Source organism: Oryzias latipes, chromosome 18 (genome assembly GCF_002234675.1).
Source record: "Oryzias latipes chromosome 18, ASM223467v1".
Lineage (NCBI taxonomy): Eukaryota > Metazoa > Chordata > Actinopteri > Beloniformes > Adrianichthyidae > Oryzias > Oryzias latipes.
Window position 1 is genome coordinate 30,712,098 of NC_019876.2, and position 22,556 is coordinate 30,734,653.

General features: G+C 43.4%; 1 protein-coding gene across 1 annotated transcript in view; it reads left to right on the top strand.

The window, feature by feature from the left end:
* Positions 1-1,058: 1,058 nt before the first annotated feature.
* Positions 1,059-22,556, top strand: part of afap1 (actin filament associated protein 1) — a 122,408-nt gene continuing 100,910 nt past the window's right edge. Inside the window, exon 1 of the mRNA XM_011473453.3 lies at positions 1,059-1,132. The gene's annotated coding sequence lies outside the window, so the exon portion shown is untranslated. The remainder of the gene's footprint in view (positions 1,133-22,556) is intronic.

The window sequence follows — 22,556 nt, forward strand, 5'->3', positions numbered from 1 at the left end:
ACTCAGGTCTAACAGAGACTTTGCCATCATCAGTGTTCAGGCGGATGTCGTTGGTTTCTGTGCTATGATGGGGTCCAAAACGGCTGAGTAGCTCGGTGGGTAAGGTGAGCGGCTACCATGCAGGAATCCAGGGTTCGATTCCCGGAGGGGAAGAAACAATGGTACTGGGGGCAATTATCATATCAATGACGAGCAGTTAACATCACTCAGTGAGGGTCCTTAACGCTCACCGCTCCCCCAGGGGATGGGTCAAATACGGAGAAGAATTTCCCCATTGAGGGATAAATAAAGTATACGAAAAAAAAAAAAGACCTGACTGGAAAACATCACATGAATTGTTTAATAAGAGAAAATCAGTGAGCTGTTGGTAGACAACTTTTTCAAGGACTTTTCCTAAAAATGGCAGATTAGAGATAGGTCTGTAATTATTCAGTACAGTGGGATCAAGACCGCTTTTCTTCAGGAGAGGTTTAATGACTGCAGTTTTTAAGGCCTCGGGAAATATTCCAGATTGAAGAGACATGTTAACTATTTGAGTAATTGATGGCAACACACTGTTCAAGACAGACTTTAGAAATCTAGTGGCCTAGATAAAGTGCCTAGGATAGCACAAGGTGTTACGCCCCCGTCTGTATCTAGGGTTTTGGCTATCGAATTTTAAATTAACACACCAAACAAATGTCTCCATACAAAATATAACCAAATTTATTTATAAATAAATAAACAACCAACAATAACTAAAAGTGAAGCAAAAAGGCTTCAGGGTGAACCCAGGCCAAAATAACAAACAAACCCCCCCCCCTAACTGAAACATGTAATCTTACCTGCAAATGAAAGAACATTTTTTAATTATTTTATTCAGATTTTTTCTGTCTCCTGTATCTCATTTCTCTTTCTCAACAGGTCTTACCCTTTTAGGGCAAAGGTCTTCGTCTGTCTTGCCTGGATAAATAAAGGTTAAACAAAACCAAATAATTAAATGGTCCACCTTAAGACCCGCCCCCTCAGAAGACCCCATTGGTCAACCATCCCGTCCGTCGGAACAGTTTGACAGGCGCTCCGTCCGTCCTTTGTGATCGCGGTCCGCCAGAATAAAGAGAAGTTTCGGGTTAGAAGGAGAAAGACGGCAAAGGTGAGCATCCCCGGTTCTGGTTCCGGTCCGCTTTGCTTGTCCTGTCTGGGGTCTCGTCACCCAGAGGAGACCTGCGGCTGTCTGTCTGCGGGTTGGAAGTCAGCTCCACCTGAATAATCCCTGTGTGTTTTATGGGATGATGTTTCTGCGGCTTTTCTCATGTTCTTTCACTTGGAAAGATTTCTACCCCTGTCGGGGTAAATAGTTTGAATTTTTAGTCACATCTGCCTCCAGAGCCCAAAATGAAAGGATGTGAGTGCAGAGAACGGGACCGTTGGGGGCACAAAGGACCACGCAGGATGAGGAGGAGACAGATGGAGGCAGGGTGGAGGCAGGGTGGAGCGGGGGGGAGAATCAGCTGGTCACTCCTCAGGAGCAGGGGCGGTTCTACACTGAGTTGAACCCCCTACCCCCCACGCTCTATTTAAGGACATCCTTTTGTTTTTTTCTTTTGTTATTTGGCCATTTTACATCAAAAATGCATGAACTTTTCCGTCGCACAGGGGGCTTAAAACCTAAACGTGCTTTAAGATAAACATTTATTGAATCCACTAAAGCTAAACTTTTAAACCTTTAAAGCTGAACTTTTTGAACATAAATATGAACAAAAACAGACAGGAATATTAAGACAGAGTAAATCAACTTAAACCTTAAATAACATATAATATTTTGCTCTCCATAAAATATATATTCTGGCAAAATTATACAAATTTGAACATGCTGCAAAACAAAAAAAAAGCCCAGAAATATTAATTGGAAATAACAAATCAAATATAAGATAAGATAAGATATTCCTTTATTCGTCCCACGATGGGGAAATTTCCTTTTTGCGGCAGCAGTACAGGGCAGAGAGAGAGCAATATATAAAAGAAACAAACTGTGGAGTCAATATACTCACATATATACACAATATACACATACATTTCCCAAAAAAATTGCACAGGATGACCATATATCGGTTATTGCACAGGATAAAAGAAATATGACAGAGCCGATGATTTTGGTTAACGTGGTTCACTGGGAGCAGTTAAGGTTGTACAGTCCAACGGCAGCAGGTAGAAACGACCTGCGGTGTCGCTCCTTCAGACACTTAAGGCCTGTTCACACCGGGACGAATTTCGCCGGCGATTTTCGCCGACGTTTAACGCCTCGTGACTAAACAAAGGGCACCAACGAGAGTGTGCACACCGACGCGAAAAAACGCCAGGCGTTAAAGCGTCAAAAAAAAACAAAACGCCTCGGGTTCGTTTTTTTTTTTCGACGCGTCGCGTCGAAATCTACTCGACCAATGAGAATGGCGCTTTTGCTCACGTGTCTGGAGCTTCTGAAGTTACAGTAAAACACAACTTGGGGGCGCTCAAACACAAAACTGCCTTGCTGAGCACACATACCAGCGAAGAAGATAGACGCCAAGTAGCGTCTACACACAGCCGCGAAGCAATAATGACGGACATTCTAAAATATCCCCGAACCAAGCACCAGTTGGAGCTACTGGTGCTTGAAATATTCATGTTTTCTTTGTTTGATTCTGACAAGCGCGTAAATACTTGCTCTCTTCTTCTGAGTGAAAAGCGACTTTAAGAAGCGTAAAGTTGCGCAGCGCCACCTTGTGTACAGGAGTATTTCTGTTTTACATTAAGCGCCATCTAATGTCAGGGAATGAAATTGCATGTTCACTCCACTCATCGTCAGCGAAAATCGCCTGGGTGTGAACACAGAAAACGTGGCGAAAAACGCTGGCGAATAACGCCTGGCGAATATTCGTCCCGGTGTGTACGGGCCTTTAGGATGTATCAGTCTGACGCTGAAGGAGCTGCACAGAGAGGACACAGACTCATACATGGGGTGGGCGTCGTTCTCCATCATGGATGATAGCTTAGCTACCATCCTCCTCTCTCCCACCTCCTGCATTGAGTCCAAAGGCAGCCCCAGAACGGAGCTGGCCTTCTTCACAAGCTTCTCCAGCCGCTTCCTCTCTCCAGCCGAGATGCTGCTACACCAGCAGACCAATCCATAAAAGATGGCTGATGCCACTACAGAGTCATAAAAAGTCTTTAGGAGTGATCCCTGCACTCCAAAAGACCTCAGTCTCCTCAGCAGATAAAGTCTGCTCTGTCCTTTTTTGTACAGTGCTTCTGTATTGTGTGACCAGTCCAGTTTATTGTTGAGGTGAACACCCAAGTACTTGTATGAATCCACTCTCTCTATGTCCCTTCCTTGGATCTTCACCGGTGCTAATGTAGAGTGAGTGTGCCTGCGAAAGTCTACCACCAGCTCCTTGGTTTTCCCTGCATAATCTGGAGGTAGTTCCGCTGGCACCAGTCCACAAAGTTCTGAATCAGTTCTCTATACTCTCTGTCATCGTCATCCATGATTAGTCCGACAACGGCAGAGTCATCCGAGAACTTCTGCAGGTGACCAGATGCTGAGCTGGACATGAAGTCTGCGGTGTAGACAGTGAACAGGAACGGAGCCAGAACTGTTCCCTGCGGTGCTCCTGTGTTACAGACAATCATGTCAGACTCACAGTGGCGAGACCTCACGTACTGCAGTCGGTTTGAGAGGTAGTCCAACATCCATGCAGACAGATGCTGGTCCACGCCCATGTGCACCAACTTGTCCCTCAGCAGCAGCGGTTGAATGGTGTTGAAAGCGCTGGGGAAGTCGAAGAACATGACTCTCACAGAGCTCCCAGTCTGGTCCAGGTGTGACAGAGCTCTGTCCAGGAGGAAGATGACAGCATCCTCAACTCCGATGCCGGGCTGGTAGGGGAACTGCAGCGGGTCCATCGACTGGCTGACCATGGGACGAAGATGTGTGAGCACCAACCTCTCCATCGTCTTCATCAGATGAGAGGTCAGCGCCACCGGTCTGTAGTCCTTGAAGTCAGTCGGCCGGGATGTCTTTGGAACCGGGACCACGCAGGATGTCTTCCACAGCTGTGGCACCTTCCCCAGCTTCAGGCTCAGACTGAACATGTACAGCATAACGCTGCATAGTTCATCTGCACACGTCCTGAGGATCCTGGGGCTGATGCCATCTGGGCCCGACGCTTTCCTAGCCTTTGTTCTGCTGAGCTGCTTTCTCACCTGGGCTTTTGTGAGTGGCAGTGTGGGGGTTGGTGAGGGGAGGGGGCTGCGGGCTGAGTCGTCAGAGGTGTCAGGATGAGGCACAATAGGGGTAGGGGTCGTTGAATGCAGCAGTGGTGGAGACAGGGTGGGCAACTGGTCGAATCTATTGAAAAACAGATTCAGGTCGTTGACCCACGTCTGGTCCCCCTCAGCCTGAGTGCCGGGCTCATTGTATCCAGTGATGGTCCTCAGCCCTCGCCACACCCCGCTGACGTTGTTTTGCTGCAGCTTCTCCTCCAACTTCCTCTTGTAGCTCATCTTTCCCTGTCTGATGATGCGTCTCAGCTCCTTCTGAACAGCCCTCAGCTCCTCTTTGTTGCCTGATTTAAAGGCCCTCTTCTTCTCCTTCAGGAGAGCCTTTATCTCAGGAGTAATCCATGGTTTATTGTTGGAGAAGCAGCGTACTTTCCTGGTGGGTACGGTGTTCTCCACGCAGAAGTTGATGTAGTCCGTTATACAATCTGTTAGACGGTCAATGTCCTCCCCATGTGAACCACACAGTTCCTCCCACACTGTAGTTTCAAAACAGTCCTTCAGAGCCTCATCAGTCTCATCAGTCCATGTCCTCACAGTGCGGTAGACAGCTGGTTGCCTGCATACACAGGGTTTGTACACAGGCAGGAGATGAACCAGGTTGTGGTCAGATCTTCCCAGGGGGGGCAGAGCAGTTGAAGTGTATGCCTCCTTGGAGTTGGCATACAGTAAGTCCAGTGTTCTGTTGTCTCTGGTGGGACATGAGACGTATTCAATTTTCTTTGCCGTTTTGTCAGTTTTTTTAGAGCTGGACTCCTGGCATGAGCATGACCTAAGTCAGGGGTGGCGAACACGCGGCTCTCGGCCAATAAGCATGCAGCTCTTTCAGCCCCTAAGACTCATGGGAAGTGGGGAATCTTGGATGTAAAAGCATGAGTCAGAGGGCTGTGAGCAGAAGTGATGTCCATGCTGTTTGGCTGTTTGTGAGTGTGTTCAAAGAAACGGGCTCTAAAACCGGAAAGGAGGGGCACGGACAGCTCTCCAATGCATCCAGTTGATAGGCAGCTCAGTGCTTGCAGCCCAGCTACAGTGATGTACGCGTTGAGTCATTACAATATTTTAAATTCCAGCAATTATTAGCTTTTCATGCAAAAAGTCAATCATTAAATAAAAAAAAGTTAAAAAAGCAATTGTTTTAATAAAGGTTAAAATCAATGGATGCTCCACACATCTGAAATATAATGTATTTAATGTGTTTATTGTGAATCTGCATGACTCAGACACCAGAAGGATGCTCTGTCCAGATGTTTGTGTATTTGTTGGTGTAAGGGTCATTGAAAGAGGAATGTTGAGATACAAAGAATTACCAGTTAAATACTGTTGGATGAACGGTGAAATATTCAGTTTTTATCGTCATAAATCTGACTTCAAAGGAGTCGGTGGCTCACCAGCATCAACCTCACCGCACGTCACTGAGTAGTAGTGTGTTGGATAGAGGCAGAGAAAAGAGTGAGAGTGTGTGTGTGTGTGAGATGAGAGCGAGGTGCCTGTGTGTATGGGGGGGTATCTGACCTCCTGTGTTAACTCTGGCTAAGCTGCATTTGATGTGTGTATTGAGGCTGGACACTTTCCTAGAAATAAACACAAGTACAATACTTGCTGTTCTGTTGTAGGGAGAGGAGTGTGTTATGGAAAATAATACGGCTGTAACCCTTGTGCTATCTTAGATGCCCCCCCCCCCCCCCCCTCCATTGAGGTGTTCTCCCTACCATGACAAAGGTGGATAAAGGTGGAAAGATTTCATGTAATCCATGGACACCAGTGAATATCACAAATCATTGAAGAACAAAGGTTCAGAGCTCTGTCTAGTGCAGGGGTCTCAAACTCAATTTACCTGGGGGCCACTGAAGGCAGGGTCTAGCTGAGGGAGGGCCGCAACTTCAACGCACACATACACAACTTGTGAGTGTCTGAGAGCAAATAAATTTGTATGGAAGATGCACTATACTAAACTATTAACTATACTCTATTAGTAACTGTTTTCTGTAGATAATTTACTTATAAAATTTTCATTCAATAAAATAAAATACGTAAACAAAACAAAAACAATAAGTAAATAAATTTATAGTACATTTCTGTTCATTCAGTCTTCTATCTATGCTGTTTTCTGATTTAAACATCCTTATTAAGACAGTTTAGTTAACACTGTTGAATTATAACTATTAAACACAAAATAAGACTCCAATTCTACAGTTCTGTAAATCCATCAATGGTTCTTCTCTTGTCTTCTTAGTGATGGACAATTGGCAGCACTTCCTCCCAAACAGCTGAGACCCTCAGTGTGGATGAAGATGATTGTCTGTAAATCTGGACTGGACTTATTGACATTTAAGGTGGAGAAGTCAGAGAGTGTGTGCTCCCTATTTAGAGCCTGTTTTGAATTATTTTTTTTTTAGTTTACTCTTTAAACCAAAAATCAGTAAAGGAGAAACAAAATTCAGAAACCATTTTTGGATTTTCTTTCTTATGACTTTTTGCACATTTAAACCCTGGTCACAAGTTATTGTAGAGCAGCCGGTCAGCCACTCCTATGTTTGTATACTGAATTCAAACTGTGGTTCATAAAATAACGGGCGCTGTTCACTGGAGATCAGAACAATCGTTACTGATACCTGAGATCAGACAAAGGCTCAAAAAAAGGATGGAAATGGATCTTGGTGACACCAAATATGTGCAGCCAAGATGCACAACAAGCGTGTTTGAGATCACCCAGGTGGACGCAACGCTGCGTAGATCACCTGGTGTGTGACGTAGGTTTTTGTTTTTGCACAAACATCACCTGTCAATCATCACAAAAATATCACGAGGAAAGGGGCGGAGCAAGGCGCCAACCTAAGCGAACGCAGCTGGAAATTTAGTACTGAACTGACTAAAAGCTGCCCTATGACTACAAAACAATGCATTATGGGACATGTGTCCTGATGGTTTTTATAGTTAAGAGAGAAATTGAAACAATTTAAAATACCAATTGATTAAAAATAGGCTACATCCATTACAAAACATTCAAATAAATATAAAATATATAATAACACAGATCATACTAAGGGGGAGAGGAATATTTAAACTACATTGAACTGAATTGAACTTCAACTTCCTGTTCTCCTTCAGTCTCGCTGCAGATTTGCCATCACCCCCCCCCCCCCCCCCCGACCTGGTGTCCCCAATGATCCAGGCTTCCTTGCATTTTCACTAAACCGTGTTGTTGCTCACACGTGTTTAAAGTTCGAGCCCCGTTAGCTGTCACGCATGTAGGTGTGGGACATTTATTCTCCTCAGCTGACCCGAATCCCGTGGGAGCGGTGTGCTGCCGTAACAGCCGTGCATAAACTGTTTGGTTGGGGGGATGCGACGCCGCGCGCTTAACTGTAACCCTCGTAACCTCCGGGTCTGTGTGACCCAGAGAAAAGTTCAGCACGGACTGCATGCATTTAGAAAATTACGAGCGAATAGATACGTTCTAAAGGAAAGTAAGGAACTCCTTCATGTGGTCCGGGGAGGGGGCTGCAGTGTTGCCAGATCTGAGTGACAGTTTCCAGCCCAAACTCATCGTAAAACCTATGGAGTCCTATACTGTTCATAATTAAATAAATAAATATTTAATTCAATAAATAAATATGACCCCATGCAAATACACAATCAACCAATAAATCTCTCATAAATACATAAAAAGATCATGAAATTGTGAAAAACCAGCACACTGATTTTAAATTAGTCATTGTATTATTCAATATATTTCATTTTGCTTTAAAAACATGTTCATTATTTTAAAACAGCATTTTAAAATATTCATTTTTAATCATGTTGAATTTTACTATAATTCTGTCTTTTTTCAGAAGCTGATATTTCAAAATCAATATTTTCCAAAGTAGCTTTGTTTTTATTTCATGTTGCTGTTTTTCACAATGGCGTATTTATTTCATGAAGAGCTTTTTCAGCAGAATGGGTCCTTCTGTCAATCAGTGAAAGTGGGCGGGATCTAAACGCTCATTGGCTGATCCATGGAAATCGACTCATATTCCTCGATACCCGCTCAGCGGTGTGCCAGTCAGAGAGATGACATATTTCAGCGATATCCGCGAGGCTTTGCTGACATTAGAGATCAAATAGAGACAAACTATCTGTCTGCTGCAGAAGATGCAAACATCCACAACTCTGTTTTTGTAGTTTGAGGGTTTGTGTGGACCAAACCACAAAGGAGCTCCGGTCGTCAACATCTTTCACACTCCTCATTCTTACGCCATTCACTCACAGCTCACATCGTGACATATATGTCGGCTCGCAGGAGGATCGACAGAGTGAGACCAGGCAGCTGTGCAAAGCGGGACAAGCCTGCTCGGGCCTCCTGAACCTTATGATATTTTTCTATTTTCAATGAGACAATGATTATAATCAGGTCCTCTGGTTTTATTTTTCCCTCTCAAGAAAAATGTTGAACCTTTCCTGCGATGACGTTTCTGACATCTTAACACACTCCATGTTCATTGTGCTTCCATGCATTGTTACTGAGATAAGCACAAGCAACCGCTCCATGTGGCTATAAGGCTAAAAACATTAGCTTGTTGCCCCTCCCACACGCGGCATGGTGCGTTCATGGAAACTCCAGTTCATAGAAGCTTAGTGGAACTCCAACAACCACTCAGCCTAACTTAGACCACTACTATACGTTCATGAGAAGATGAAAATTGCCAAACCGACCACAAAATCACCTGAATTATGCACACTCGCCCAAAGCCACTTTTATCCGCAAATTTAGAACCAAAACTGCCCAATTTCTTGTAACACTGTGGATGTGTTGAGGTGCATACTCCCCCTAGTGTTGAGGGGTGTGCATTGCGCCATCACGTTTGCTGACGCATCTTCGATCGATATAGTCAGGGGAGTTAGGGTGCTGCTGCTCATGTCTGGGTAAAGGATTAGCCAATCACAAAAGTGTCTCCGCCTTGTCTAGTTTGATTGACAGATAGACTCATTCTCCTGAAAAAGCTCTTCATGAAATAAATCAGCCATTGTGAAAAACAGCAACATTAAATAAAAACAAAGCTACTTTGGAAAATATTGATTTTGAAATCCGAGGTTCTGAAAAAAGACGTAAAATTATAATATATTCCACATGATTAAAATGAATATTTTTAAAATGCTGTTTTAAAATAATGAACATGTTTTTAAAGCAAAATGAAATATATTGAATAATACAATGGTTAATTTAAAATCAGTGTGCAGGTTTTTCACAATTTCATGATCTTTTTATATATTTATAAGAGATTTATTGGTTGATTGTGTATTTGCATGACGTCATATTTATTTATTGAATTAAATATTTATTTATTTAATTATGAACAGTATAGGACTCCATAAAAACCCGCCCACGTCAATAAAAACCAGCCCAAATCTCAACCTAGCAAAAACCTAATGTTGAACGTAAAAGTATAGCCGTAGCCTAATAAAAAATGACGCAATAATAATAAATTATTATATAATAAGTCTGTTATAATAATTTTTTTTATAAAATAAGTACAGAAAATCCAGTTATAGGTTTCTCGTATCGTGTACTCTAGATGGCTTTTGATGGCGCCCCCCTCTTTCTGCCACTGCCAGTTGCTGGACCACAGCGTATGTCAATCAGCGGTGGGCTGGTGACTGGTTGATTAGAGGGGGCGGGGCCTACCTGGGTGCGCGTTGGCTGAACGTTCTCCTCCGGCTGAGTGTATAAGCAGGCTGCGCTATTTTTGTTCGAGCTGTAACCATTCTGACAAGGTTAATAAAAGCCAATAAAAGCCCTGCATCATCTCCATCTTTTGGAAATGAACCCAAACGGCAGAATAGGGTTCTGACTCTGCAGAGGCTCTGGGAGTTTTAAAACAGCGTCAATTATTCGCTGATTTTTGTTATTCACGGGGGGGGGGGGGGGGGGGGGGGGGGACTAAACAGGGGGATTACTGTAATGTTTCATATATTCACAATGCTTTTTTTAGGCTATATATTAATTAGTATACTTTTACTTAATATTTTAAATAATAAGAAAAATAATAATAATGACAATAAAACCGCTAAATATTTTGAAAAGCAGCCCAAATTTTATAGACCCGCCCAATGCCAATTTTACCCGCCCAACATAACCAAAAGAAGCCCAATTGGGCGGAAACCCGCCCAATCTGGCAACACTGGGGGGCTGTCAGGTTTCCTGCTTTCAAGCCCAGTCATTGTCACGCCCCAATAGTCATATACCCCACTGTGATTGGTTGGTTCACGATAATGAAAAAGTATTGTAATGGCTGCAAGGAAGCTCCTTAGGCGGGCGGTTGTCCAACAGCTCTTTATTAATGTTTCTGTAGCTCAGAACGGTTACAGCACGAACCGACAGACACAGCCAGCTTCTCCTAACTCCTGCGAGAGCGTTCACTGAACGCTCACACACACCCACGGGTAAACCCCCCCTCCTTCTCTCCCACCAGTCACCAGCCCACCGCTGATTGACATGACTGTGGTCTTGCAACTGGCAGAAAGAGGGGGGGCGCCGGCCCCCTGCAGCTCTGTCCAAACTCTGGGTCGTTACAGTATCATTCATACAGACTGGCGAGCCGCATTAAACATACATATTACGGCGGGGGCCGCAAAATATCATCTTGGGGGCCGCAAATAGCCCGCGGGCCGCGAGTTTGAGACCCCTGGTCTAGTGGGTCTAGATGACCCCACTCCCAATGTTAAAGTGCCTAGGATAGCACAAGGTTTAAGTTTGTGTGTGTGCGTCTTGGCAGGTCAGTGTGTGGTTTGGCTTTTTGACTCTCACAGTGAAAAAATTTGGCTCTTGATGTCAAACTTAGGTGTACTGCACCATAGTCGTATGGTCGAAATACGGTAAATAAAAAATATGGTAAGAGGCAAAGAGCCGCATTTTTATTGGCCGAAAGCTGCATTTGGCTCAAGAGCCGCGTGATCGCCACCCCTGCACTAGACAAGCAACTGCGTTCTCTGTGCTTCGGCCACGCCTATAAGCCAACTGAAGGGGTCTAACTGAGAACATACCTCAGTTTTGAGTCACAATGAACATTGCGAAACATTTCATTACCACACATGTCAATGCAATTGGTCTAAAATCACTGTTCGTAGACGGGCAAGATGTTTTGGGGACTGGTATGATTGTAGATTTTTTCCACAGCTCTGGAACGCTGTATATCCAAGCATTTCTGAAATATGGGACAGCAGGCCATGGACAGTTTTTAAAAACTATGGCTGGCAACCCATCTGGGCCATTAGATTTTTTTATTGATACCCCAAAAATGTAATCGAAAGTGGAGTGACGTTAATTCAATCACTACTATCTCAATTCAAAAGATTGATAAGAGTATGTGCATTTAGAGAAAAATCCTGGGTCTAAAACCGTGTGAAAAAGTTGCTTTCTGTAAATCATCAGAGAAGGAATATTGAGATCTGGAGGGAGTCATATTAGTCATATGTTTTATGGAGTCCCATAATTGCTTAGAATTCATGGAAGAAAGATTGTCCTCTAATTCCTTTTTAAACCTGTGTCTAGCTTCTTTCAGCATAATATTTAATTCCTTTTGGGCAGTGGAAATCTCAGCTCTGTCTTTGTTTCTAAAGGCCAGTTTCTTTTTGTCAAAACTTGTTTTAACACTTTTTGAAATGTAAGGCTCATTGTTGGGATATTGTAGAATAGTCTTTAGGCACAACACAATCAATACAGAATTGTATGTAATCTGAAACAATTACTGTGGCCTCGTCAATATCCATAGAATAAAAAATACTCCAGTCTGTGCACACAAAGCAACTACTCAGAGTCCCAATGCTTTTTGTGGACCATATTAGCACAGACCTCTGCTGTGGTTTGCAGGACTTGAGTTTGGTCTTATACATTTATGGAGTCCTATAGTGTTCATAATTAAATAAATAAATATTTAATTAAATAAATAAATATGACTTAATGCAAATACACAATAAACCAATAAATCTCTCATAAATATATAAAAAGATCATGAAATGGTAAAAAACCTGCACAAAAATTTTAAATTAGCCATTATATTATTCAATATATTTCATTTTGCTTTAAAAACCTGTTCATTATTTTAAAACAGCATTTTAAAATATTCATTTTAATCTAGCCACAGGGGTTGCAAGCCAGTTACTTCTGTGCCGGTCCCAAGCCCGGATAAATAGAGAGGGTTGCGTCAGGAAGGGCATCCGGCGTAAAAATTGCCAAAATAACCATGCGAATCATCCACAACACTTTAGACATACCGGATCGGTCGAGGCCCGGGTTAACAACGACCGCCACCGATGCTGTTAACCCACAGGGTGTCGGTGGAAATTTGACTACTGTTGGTCGAAGAAAGAGGGGAGGCAGAAGGGTCCGTGGCCAGAGAGAGAAGGGAAAAGGCAGGAACATAGGTTTGAGAATAGGGACTCTTAACGTTGGCACAATGACAGGGAAAGGCAGAGAGCTGGCAGACATGATGGAGAGAAGGAAGGTAGATGTACTGTGTGTGCAGGAGACAAGGTGGAAGGGCAGCAAGGCACGTAGTATTGGAGGAGGATACAAACTGTTCTATCATGGTGTTGATAGGAAGAGAAACGGGGTAGGAGTGATTCTGAAGGGGGAGTTTGTAAACAGGGTTCTAGAGGTGAAAAGAGTCTCAGACAGGATGATGAGCCTAAAGTTAGAAATTGAAGGGGTGATGGTGAATGTAGTCAGTGGGTATGCGCCACAGGTTGGCTGTGAGTTAGAAGTGAAGGAGAGATTCTGGAGTGAGTTGGATGAGGTCATAGAGAGTTTTCCCAGAGGAGAGAGAGTTGTTATTGGAGCAGACTTTAATGGGCATGTTGGTGAGGGCAACAGAGGTGATGAGGAGGTGATGGGCAGGTTTGGTGTGAAGGAAAGGAATCTGGAGGGACAGATGGTGGTGGACTTTGCGAAGAGGATGGAAATGGCTGTAGTCAACACTTACTTCCAGAAGAGAGAGGAACATAGAGTGACATACAGAAGTGGAGGTAGGAGTACTCAGGTGGACTACATCCTATGTAGACGAGGTCATTTGAGAGAGGTTAATGACTGCAAAGTGGTGGTAGGAGAGAGTGTAGCCAGACAGCACCGCATGGTGGTGTGTAAGATGACTCTGGAGGTCAGGAATAAGAAGAGAGGGAAAACAGAAAAGAAGACCAAGTGGTGGAAGCTACAGAATGAAGAAACTTGTGAGGAATTTAGGCAGAAGTTGAGACAGGTCCTGGGTGGTCAGGATGAGCTTCCAGATGACTGGGAAACTACAGCAGAGATTATCAGGGAAACAGGTAGGAAGGTGCTAGGTGTGTCATCTGGAAAGAGGAAAGACGGTAAAGACACTTGGTGGTGGAATGAGGAAGTACAGGAATGCGTCCAGAGGAAGAGGTTGGCTAAAAGGAAGTGGGATGTAGAAAGGACTGAGGAAGGTAGACAGGAGTACAAGGAAGCGCAGCGTAGAGTGAAGAGAGAGGTGGCAAAGGCCAAACAGAAAGCTTACGATGAGCTTTATGACAGGTTAGACACAAAGGAAGGAGAAAAGGACTTGTACAGGCTAGCCAGACAGAGAGACAGAGATGGGAAGGACGTGCAACAGATAAGGGTGATTAAGGACAGAGATGGAAAGGTGCTAACAACCCAGGAGAGTGTACAAAAAAGATGGAAGGAGTATTTTGAGGAGCTGATGAACGAGGAAAATGACAGGGAAAGAAGGGAGGAAGATGTGGTTGTTGTGGAGCAGGAAGTAGCAGAGATTGGAAAGGATGAGGTTAGGAAGGCTCTGAAAAGGATGAAGAGCGGAAAGGCCGTTGGTCCTGATGACGTACCTGTGGAGGTATGGAAGTGCTTAGGAGAGACAGCAGTGGAATTTCTAACGAGTTTGTTCAATAGGATTTTAGAGAGTGAGAAGATGCCTGAGGAATGGAGGAGAAGCGTTCTGGTCCCGATCTTTAAGAACAAGGGTGACACGCAGAACTGCAGCAACTATAGAGGAATAAAGTTGATGAGCCACACAATGAAGCTGTGGGAAAGAGTAGTGGAAGCCAGGCTTAGGAAGAAGGTGGAGATTTGTGAGCAGCAGTATGGTTTCATGCCCCGTAAGAGCACCACTGATGCCATTTTTGCTTTGAGAATGTTGATGGAAAAGTACAGAGATGGTCAGAAGGAGCTGCATTGTGTGTTCGTAGATCTGAGATGGAGGTAGCAGAGATGAAGATGTTGAGGTTCTCCTTAGGAGTGACCAGGTTAGACAGGATAAGGAACGAGTACATCAGAGGGACGGCTCATGTTGCCTGTGTTAGCGACAAAGTCAGAGAAGCCAGACTGAGATGGTTTGGACATGTTCAGAGGAGGGATAGTGGATATATTGGTAGAAGGATGTTGGAGATGGAGCTGCCTGGCAGGAGGACAAGAGGACGGCCAAAGAGGAGATATATGGATGTCTTAACAGAGGACATGAAGTTGGCTAACGTTAGGGAAGAAGATGTTCATGATAGAGTGAGGTGGAAAAGGATGATTCGCTGTGGCGACCCCTGATGGGAAAAGCCGAAAGAGAAAAAAGAAGATTTTAAAATATTCATTTTATTCATGTGGAATATTATTATAATTGTACTTCTTTTTTCAGAACCTTGGATTTCAAATTCAATATTTTCCAAAGTAGCTTTGTTTTTATTTCATGTTGCTGTTTTTCACAATGACTGATTTATTTCATGAAGAGCTTTTTCAGGAGAATGAGTCTGTCTGTCAATCAAACTAGAAAAGGCGGAGACACTTTTGTGATTGGCTACTCCTTTACTCAGACATGAGCAGCAGCACCCTGACTACATCGATAGAAGATACTTCACCAAACGTGACGGCGCAATGCACACCCCTCAACACTAGGGGGAGTATGCACCTCAACACATCCACAGCGTTACCAGAAATTGGGCAGTTTCTGTTCTAAATTTGCGGATAAAAGTGGCTTTGGACGAGTGTGCATAATTCAGGTGATTTTGTGGTCGGTTTGGCAATTTTCATCTTCTCATTAACATCTAGTAGTGGCCTAAGTTAGGCTGGGTGGTTGTTGGAGTTCCACAAAACTTCTATGAACTGGAGTTCCTTGAACGCAACATGCCGCGTGTGGGAGGGGCTACCAGCTAATGCTTGAACCTGATAGCCACATGGAGCGGTTGCCTTTGCTTGCTCAGTAAAAATGCATGGATGCACAATGCACACGGAGTGTTAAGAGACCAGGTTTATTTATTTTGAATAGTTCTACATGATAACAATGTTTCCATGTTTGAGTTCATGAGATCATCCCAGAGAGAGTCTGCTTCAGCTCCTGCAGTCAAACTACGCCTTAAATTACGTGTAAATCACAGCGCCCGGCAAGTGTGTGTGTGTGAGCGCAAGTTAAGGGTCTGTTGCCCTGTCCCCCGGAAAAGTAATAGTAAAAAAAGGTTTCCTCCAAAGTACAGAGCCTGATTCTTGGAGTAAACCGTGGCTGCAGAATTGCTCAATCAATCCCGGATCTCCGCTGCGTTTTCCGACCACCGTCAGAAACGTCATCGCAGGAAAGGTTCAACATATTCCTGGGAGGGAAAAATAAAATCATAGGACCTGATTATAATCATTGTCTCAATGAAAATAGAAAAATATAAGGTTCAGGAGGCCTGAGCAGGCTTGTTCCGCTTTGGGCAGCTGCCTGGTCTGACTCTGTTGGTCCGCCAGCTCACCTCCTGCAAAGTCAGCAAAGCCGCGGGGATATCGCAGAAATATGTCATCTATCTGACTGGCACACCGCTGAGCGGGTATCGAGGAATAAGAGTCGATTTCCATGGATGAGCCAATGAGCGTTTAGATCCCGCCCACATTCACTGATTGACAGATAGACTCATTCTCCTGAAAAAGCTCTTCATGAAATAAATCAGTCATTGTGAAAAACAGCAACATGAAATAAAAACAAAGCTACTTTGGAAAATATTGATTTTGAAATACGAGCTTCTGAAAAAAGACAGAATTATAATAATATTCCACATGAATAAAAGAAATATTTTAAAATGCTGTTTTAAAATATTGAACAGGTTTTTAAAGCAAAATGAAATATATTGAACAATATAATGGCTAATTTAAAATCTGTGTGCAGGTTTTTCACAATTTCATGATCTTTTTATATATTTCTGAGAGATTTAGTGGTTGATTGTGTATTTGCATGAGGTTATATTTATTTATTTAATTAAATATTTATTTATTTAATTATGAACAGGATAGGACTCCATAATACGTGGGCAACAGGTTAACATTGCAGTGATCCGAGTGAGACAGCGGTGGCAATGGCTTGGCTGTATGAGCATCATTTATATTTCCATATCCTCTGTCTAAGATTGAACTGTTCCTGGTAACAGATTTGACATATTGTTGAAATCTGGGTAAATATTCTTTAATTTGCAATGATTGAAGTCTACAAGAATGAAGACGGGAGCAGTAGGATTGTGCTGTGACTGTGTGTGGCAGCATTCAGATGGCAAATGTGCTGCGTTTTTGGCGTTGCCGCTATGGGGAATATAAACAGCACAAATTATAATGTGCCCAAATTCTCTGGGGAGATAGAATGGTCTTAGAGATGGGCACAACTTCTCAACATCCGGGCAGCATACAGAGTCTCTTGTAGAGATTTGTTTGCATCAGTTATTGTTCACATTACCACAGATGCCCCCACCTTTGCTCTTTCCAGAGGAGTTATTACGGTCCGTTCTCCAGCACGAGAAGTTGTCAAGCTGGATGAGTGTCGGGAATGTCCTGGGACAGCCAAGACTCTGTGAACACCATGATGCCAGAGTCTCTGTACTGGAAGCAGTGCTTTGTAGATGCTCTTAGCTCTTCCATTTACTTATGCAGCGACCTTGCATTGCATAGGATGACCGACGGTGGAGAAGAGTTGTTTCCTCTGTGGCGGTGCTGCTGCAAAGACAACACAGGAGACAGACATTGACCAAAAGTGCCCAACTCAGGACAAAACCTAAGACTGACAAGACATGACAAGGGTTTAGGTAGAAATTGGTTATGGTTTGAATTAGGGACAGATGAATCAACAAAAATCATTTTACCGTCTTAAAGAAAGAAGCTCAACAATCTAGTTTATTGTGTGAGTAAATAAATCTTCAAACAGGTCCATGTGTACCTCTACAATAGACAATGGACAATTATATGAACACATCAGGCAGATTTTATTCATCATTCAGGCTTGTCAGATGTAGATCAGATGGAAATCTGATCTATAGATCTTTTCTTTTATTCTTTATTAGTTATCAGAAAATCAAACTAGCTGAAAGCCTTATCTGAAAAGTGATCAAAGTCCTGCTTTTTTCCAGATCTGACGTCTGGCTAGGATTAAGTCTTTTAGATCAAAAAAGAGCCTTGAATTTTTCACCCGTGCCTTCATTTTGTCCTTGTGCTATCTTAGATGACCCCCCCTTCCATTGAGGTGTTCCCCCTACCATGACAAAGGTGGATAAAGGTGGAAAGATTTCATGTAATCCATGGACACCAGTGAAGATCACAAATCATTGAAGAAAAAAGGTTCAGAGCACTGTCTAGTGGGTCTAGATGACCCAACTCGCAATGCTAAAGTGTCTAGGATAGAACAAGGGTTACATTATTGCAGCACTTTGTGTGCTGGGCTAGGGTTTAAATGCCAGGGTGCAGCTTGTCCAAAATGCAGCAGCCAGATTGATTTGTTTGATTTGATTTGATTTGAAATTTTTTATTTCAAGCAATCAAATAAGAATACTAAACAAAAACAATACAATCATCAGTTATACATTCATACAATGACCTATAAAACTGAGGATTATTAGTCATATTAATAAATATTGCTTGAAAGGGAGTGGAAGGAAAAGAATTTATATAATCCCACCCCATTACCGTAACCATTTTATTACATGATTTATCATTATCTGGTTCCTAGCTTTTATTGTTTCTGTTTTTGTGGGGCAAAGAACTTTGACCAGATAACACTGATCTTGGTCTTTTTGAACTGGTGTCTCTGTGAAATACTTGCTTTTTATTCAAATTCTGGTCCTTGCTTTTAGGTCCCTGGCAGGAACGGCACCTTCTAACCTCTGCAGTCTGCTTTTAAAATATGCCCCCTATAGTCCTTACGTTCCACCAACCAGTTTGTGTTCATGGTTCACAGAACAAAGCGTAGGTTTCGGGGGGACCGTGTGTTTGCTGGGTTGCCCCCTAAACTATGGAATGAGTTGTAACCGGTGATTAGAGAGGTCCAGCTCTTAGAGAGTTTTAAAAAAGAATTGTTCCTCTATTTCAGCGCTTTAGCATCAGCCTAGCCCTGTTATTGTGCTACTTTGAATCTCTGTTTTAAATTGGTTTAGTGCCTTTTATTCTTTTATGTTTTATGACTTTATAATTTTCTGTGTTTGTTTTTTCACTGTGTACAGCACTTTGGGCCTCCTTGGCTGGTGGTGGAAGTTCCTTTATGAAAAAATGAATGAATAAATTATTGAATTATTTAATTTGAAGCTATAGCTTTATAATTGTAGAAAAGTAGATATGCAGAAGCCTTCAAATTGTTACACATGCTGATGTGCGGCTCATCTTTAGCACAAGTGCTATTGTAGCTCTGTAACCACAAGGGGGTGCTAACGTTTTGATGCAATGTGCATTAAAAACTATTGTTGTTGGGTTACACAGTAAATGATCACCTGTTAATACTTGTGATCTCATCCATATAGCATGAAGGTTTGGATCTAGATGTTTCATTTTTACCAGAATCTCAGCAAAAGTCTTTGCAAACAAAAGTATGCTAATGTTTCCTTTTGTATGCAAGTTATCAGATAAACCAAGTCCAAAATGTAATCAAGAGCCAGGAATGCACAAGTTAGGAGAATTTGGCAACACACAGGCAATGAGACAAAAATATATACGATTTCAAGGATTTCTGGAGAACTAAAACTTTAAACGTCTCCAAGAACTGTTTGTTTTTGTATTGATTGGGTCTTTTTTCCTAAATATTGTATTTTCAATTCACACTCAACATGCAAAAATTGTCTGTTTTCATCTTTACGGATAGCCCTGATAGAGAAAGCCGTGCTATCTCTGAAAGCCAGGCTGCTATCACAGTGTGTTTGACACCATTTTTCTTTAGTTGGCGTCTGCTCTCTGTACCAGGTCTTTCCTGTGGACAGTTCTTTTGGTTTTTGGGTGTGAAAGTTCACCTTCATCCTGTTTTGGACTAAACTGATCAACTGTGATCCAGTTGAGAGTACTGGAATTGGCTTACTTGCAAACAAACTCTGTGCAGGTCACTATTGTATGAAGGTGCACACACTTTCTGTGGACCAAAAAGAAGAAGCAGATCAAAGGTTGTAAGGGTTTGTGCCCCAGCATTAGCTGTTCTGCTCCCAGAGGGATTGCTCAAGGTGGCTGGTTGAGCTCTGCTTACAGTCCTGCCACACTTAGAGGATGAAAGAATGTGTGAATGGGCCTGTGACTGTGTTAGTGCTTTGGTTCCTGATGGACGGTAAAGCCGCTCTAGCTCTTGTCTGGCCCGTGTTGTGTTGTTGTGTTAACACCACTGAATCTGAGGGAGCTGTGATGTGTGTCTATATGATTCTGAGGCTGCATAGAAGGTAAAGAAAAGCTCGTCTGTCTGCCTTTTGCTGCTTGTTGCTGCTTGTGAACATCTGAAGACGGGTTGCGGCTCCCAGCGGATGCATCAGCAGCGCTCAGTCTCAAGTTAGGACAAAGCCAGCAGACACCACTTCCAACTGATGAAAAGCAATGCATGCATTGCTGCACTTCAATCAGGGCTTGCTAGTATCCTAATTACTAATTCTCATGTAATTTAACTACACTGCTAAGACACAATAAAGGGAACACTACGAAAACACATCCTGTACCTGAATAAATGAAACATTCTTTTAAAATGCTTTCTTCTTTACAGCTGCATGTGCTGACAACACAATCATACAAAAATTGTTAATGGATATTCTATTTATCACCCTATGGAGGTCTGGATGTGGAATCCTAGTCAAAGTGGAAAAACTCACTACAGCCTGATCCAACTTGGATGTAATGTCTTTGGAACAAGTCAAAATGAGGCGCAGTAGGGGGCGTGACCTCTATGTGCCTGTATGACATCCCCGCAACGCCTGGGAATGCTTCTGATGAGGCGGTGGATGGTCTCCTGGGGATCTCCTCCCACACCTGGACTAAAGCATCCGCCAACTCCTGGGCAGTCCGTGGTGTAACCTGGTGCTGACGGATGGACGAGACGTGATGTCCCAGATGTGCTCAAAATGAGAGGAGATAGTGTTGTATATCTTTAGGAAAGATAAACAAATCTTTATAAAGTTAAGTATTACCACAATTTTTTTTTAAAAAGTGGCAAGAATTACATTTACAGCTTCCCTTCAAAAGGAAGAAGAGATTTCTACTAAAAGAAGACATTATGAACAAAACATTATGCAGACGGAATGACTGGCTGAGCTGATCACGATGCACTGATGTTCCTACTCTTCTATCGTGTGCAGAAATCAAGTCATGGCACTTGATGGTGATGAAAAGCTTTGATTTGACCCTGCAGGAGCAGCTGGATGATGCCCCCTCTGGCCTTTTAGGAGAATGCAGCAGTGTTCACTCATTTTCCAGTTGTGGGCCTCAATCCTTTGTCTTCACTTTTCCGCCTGTTTGTCAAACTGCTGCAAAGCTTTAAGCTTGAGTCCATGTGAACGTCTTACTGAAGGAGCAGACCTCCTGACAGACAAATACTTAAACGTGAGAACTTCACTCGTCCTCTTCTGTCTTAAACTCAAGCGGGACGATGAAACCACTGCTGCTGCTGGGTCCACCCCCCACTTCTGAGCCTCGCTCCTCCATCTCAGTGGAAAGAGATGAAGTCATTCCACTTCATTCCATCACTACCATTACCAACCACATTGTCTCCGCATATGGCTTTTATATGATACTGATGCTTTTACAGTAAGAAAAGCTGCACAGTATAATATATTTCCAACTGATTGTCAGTATAAAAAAATCAATCTTGAAAGAAAATTTTCTTTGGTTCATTGACTTTTATTTGTATTGCAGTTTGAATTCTACAAGAATGAGATTATTCAACTTGTTTTTGTCTGAATTTGGGTATTTTGTCATCAAATGTATAAATGCTGTACTGTTTTTTTTTTTTTTTTTTTTTTTTTTTTTTTTTTACCTTGTCCTGTCCAACAGCTGGGCAAACAGATGAGAGCTGAGGGCCTCTTGTGTTGGACATATTTTACTTTAACAAGAGGGGTTATTAATCTTCAGACAAACCAAAGGTATGTCTGAATAAACCCCTTTTGTAATTGAGGCCAAACTTTATTAATTTCAAACATGTTTGAAGATCTTTGGTGTTGGACCGGACGGAAAAGGAAAGAGGGGAAGAAGAGAGAGGGATGTTAGAGAGAGGGGGGGGTAGGAGGGTGATAATAGGAGGGGAAGGGGGATAAGACCATGAAGCAGCATAGAGCAACAAGTTTACTGGTTGTTAATCACCATGGTAAGGCTCAAATGCAGTACAAAAAGGGCGGAGCCTGTCCACACACACACCCAAGTGTCAAACACACCTGCTAGTTGCAAAAATGTCCATCTGTCGACATGTACACAAAACAGATAGTGCTCACACGCATACTTATGCCTTAAAACCAACTAGTGTGAAACATTTCAGTCATTCAGTCACGCAAACCGCCAGTGCAAAGGTGAGCCAACACCCGTGCTCAGGTGAGTGCTCATGTTCTTCTAATATGGATGGTGGAATGTGTAAAGAAGGAAGGAGAGCGCCCAGCCATCCCCACCCCAAGACCCCCACCGCAGCAGCAGCGGCAGCCGGAATCCCCCCCACGCCACACGGAAACCGGCAGGGAACAACCGCCGCCCGGGCGACCAAGCCCGCCACCCAGGCCAGGGCCAGCAGGACCGCCGCAAGGCCCCCCAGAGCCAGAGAGCAGGGAGGCACAGAGGGAAAGAGAGGGCCGCCCCAGCCCAACCAGGAGAACAGCCCCCCCGCCGCGCCGGGAGAGCCCAACGCAGGGCCCCACCGGAGAGGGACGCCCACAGCCCCAGATGAGCACCCCACCACCACCCAGGAGTTCCGGGCATCCCCCCGCCCCAACCCCAGGTACGAGCCAGGACCCCCCAAGGGAGACCCGCCCCGCACTCCAGGCAGCCATCCGCCCGGCCCACGGTTGGTCCAGGGAGGAGCAAGGCAGGGGCCCGCCGC